The sequence below is a fragment of the Otolemur garnettii genome, unplaced genomic scaffold (assembly GCF_000181295.1).
Source record: "Otolemur garnettii isolate 467f Iridium unplaced genomic scaffold, OtoGar3 scaffold00051, whole genome shotgun sequence".
NCBI classification, from domain to species: Eukaryota; Metazoa; Chordata; class Mammalia; order Primates; family Galagidae; genus Otolemur; species Otolemur garnettii.
Window position 1 is genome coordinate 10,076,752 of NW_003852446.1, and position 3,169 is coordinate 10,079,920.

Below are 3,169 nucleotides of genomic sequence, written 5' to 3' on the forward strand. Positions count from 1 at the left end.
ATCCCCTTCCCTTAAGGCTCTGGGGTAGACTTGGCCAAATCAGGAATTTGCATAAGATTTGGAAGGTGGAAGTAAAGCAGGAGCCATTACTTTTCAGAGGTTGTTGTGGTTAGGTGTGGTGACAAACAGAGGTGGAAGTGACATCAGATCCTGCTTGTCTTCCACTATCCTTTGCTCTGCGTACAGATCTCTGTTCTGACTGCTGATCTTGTTGACCACAGCAGCCCAGGGTTCACCCCTGGACACGTGCCTGCAGCCCACAGCGGTAGAAGCATCTTCTTACGGGTTTCCCCACTGGCCTCCTCTTTCACATGGGCAGCTGGATGTGCTGGACTACTCAGACCGAATGATGGGTGGCTTTTCACATACTCCAATTCCCCCCCCACAATGGGACTACAACTAATTCCTGGGATAGATCACTTCCTCCACAGCTCATGGTGGCTCTGCTTCCCTAATACTTATTTTTCCAAACAATATGAGAACTGTTAGGAGAGAATCCTCAGCATGGGGGGAATTCAGGAAGAAAAACCCATGGAATTTGTATGTAAATACATCTGAGGAGTCCATGGTAATAGATGTTATATTTATAGTGGATCTCTCCCCATAGTTCCCTATAGCCCTCACCCTGCAAAGCCTCTTTGCATATTCAAGCAGCTGGCTTTGCCTTCTCCCCCCATTTGGCTTCCCCTCACTTCATTCTTAACCCCACAGATCATGCCCCCAAAGAGAAGAGGCTGAGATTGGCCATTAGAGTTAAGCCACACTCCAGGGGTGGGTTTCTAGGTACTACATTTAAAAAAGACAAAAAAACCCCAAGTTCTGGGCACATTATTTCCTTCAGGGTGATTCCCTGGATTCATTGAAATGATAGCCTAACTTGAGCAGTACAGACAGATTGATTCAAATAGAAAGTTTCTCCGAAACTAACTGAAGCCTGGTTCACCTGTCAGGAAAAATCATCCCCCTCTATTTGCGCTGGTTTACTCTTCTCAGTAATGGAAAAATCACTCTTGTGTCATCAAGGCCCAGTGGTTCAGTAGCGAGGCCTGTTTTGAAATTGCCTCTTGCTGTCATCACTTAGAATAACAGGGCATTTGATTATATTTCCAAGCTCCTTGTCTCACATCTAAAAGAAGGATCACTGCCAATTCCCTAAATTAATTCCTGCTTACAGTAGGTGATTATTTGTCATGAACATGAGAAAGGTAAGAGAATAGATTTTGATCAATTATGACTGTAAAACAAAGAGAATGGAGACAGGGCCACCAATACAACTATATATTTTATTCTTATCACAGACCTAGTTGGGTCAGTAAATTAAGCCATTTACTGTTGGATTATGAAGGTATCTATTATCTGAATACTTACCAGTTGCTTTCTGTGGTCTTCTCTACTTTTGAGAGTCTCATGAACTGAAATTATCATGCAGATCCATATCAAAAATTCTATAGCACTGTAGGGTGACTCTAGTTAACAGCAATTTCTTGAATATTTTTAAAAAGCTAGAAGACAGAATTTTGAATGTTCCTGACACAATGAAATGATAAATGATTGAGATGATGGATTTTCTAATTACCTTGATTTGATCATCACACCATACCCCATAAATATATACAATTATTATGTATCAATTAAAAATAATAATTAAGAAAAGGGAAAGAAAAAACTTCTCCGCAGTCTACCACAAGGGGTGCAACAGAGCTCTTAGAATTGCCTTGCCCCACAAAGTTGGAAGTGGGTTGGCAACAGATCCCAGCTACCCTCTATGGCACTTTGTATGAATTTTAAAAAGGTGCCTGCTCTGGGCTGAAGCAGCCCCATGTGGTGAGGCCCTTGTATTCTCCCAGCCAGCAGGGAGCCTTTTCAGCCTCTGACTTTCAGAGAAAGGGAGTTGGTGGAAAAGGAAACTGTGTCAGCTCCATCATGGGAGATACACATCTGAATTTGGGTGAAAAGTATCCCTTGGGCCAGGGGGTATTCTAGACCCTAAGGGATGGTCAACTGGGCCTCAGCTCCAGGGCTGGTAGGGCTGGAGGGCTGGTAGGGCTCCACCCTCCTTTTGCACAAATTCCCCAGCAGCACTGTTTACCTTCTCAGTACTTCACTAGTGGGCAGGTGGTGCCCTGAATCATGGCCTTGGGTCTCATTTTAAGGGTCTTGCTTTGGTTCTCCTCCTATGAAGAGTCCATGGGGCCAAGGAGACAGGGCACACGCCTGGAGATCCCCACTTCTGGAACACTCTGGAGTTCTCCGCACTAATGTCCTCAGCTTGTACCCAGGGCCTCCTTGGCCTCCCTTTTGGGGGTGACCTTACTACAGAGTTGCAAGTTCCTGGGCACAAGGGGTGGTCAAGCAGGGACCATTAGCAGGAGGATATAAACAGAAACTAGGTGTCTGGCCTGGCTCCACCCTGTGGTGTGGGACAGAGAAGGAGTTCTGTCCCCCTTCTTTCCAGCAAGGAACTCTAAGTCACTTGGCCTCCTAGGTCATTTACAAGGTGTGTTTGTCAAGTTAGACAAGAGATGGAATTTATTTATTTATTTATTGAGACAGAGTCTCACTTGTCAACTTTGGTAGAGTGTTGTGACATTATAGCTCACAGCAACCTCAAACTCTTGGCCTAACGTGATTCTCTTGCCTCAGCCTCCCAAGTAGCTATGACTATAGACACCCACCACAACCTGGCTATTTTTAGAGATGAGGTCTCATTCTGGCTCAGGCTGATCTTGAACTCATGAGCTCAGGCAACCTGCCTACCTCGGCCTCCCAGAGTGCTAGGATTACAGGCAAGAGACACCATGCCCAGCCAGGAAGATGGAATTTATACATATGTGCATATAGCATGATTTCCCTTTGACTATGGGCTTTCATTTATGCACAGATGTTAGAGGCAGAGCCAACTAGAGTTATTCTAAATTACAGTGGAAATGAATGAATTAGCATTTTTGGTGATTTTAATTATTATAAAGTTAATAACAGGTAGTCTGTCATCAAAAGTCTGATCATCTCTGAATATATGAACAATATGACTTTCTGAATCTGACTGGCTGAAAGCTAGACTTCCCCCCTCAAAATAGTTCTTGGTACAAAGAAGTTGCTTTAAAAATGATTGTTGGCTCGGCGCCTATAGCTCAACCGGCTAAGGCGCCAGCCACGTACACCTAAGGTG

General features: G+C 44.4%; 1 pseudogene; it reads left to right on the forward strand.

Annotated features, from left to right (window-relative positions):
• The first annotated feature begins 1,196 nt into the window (after positions 1 to 1,196).
• Positions 1,197 to 3,169, forward strand: part of LOC100962481 — a 6,703-nt pseudogene continuing 4,730 nt past the window's right edge.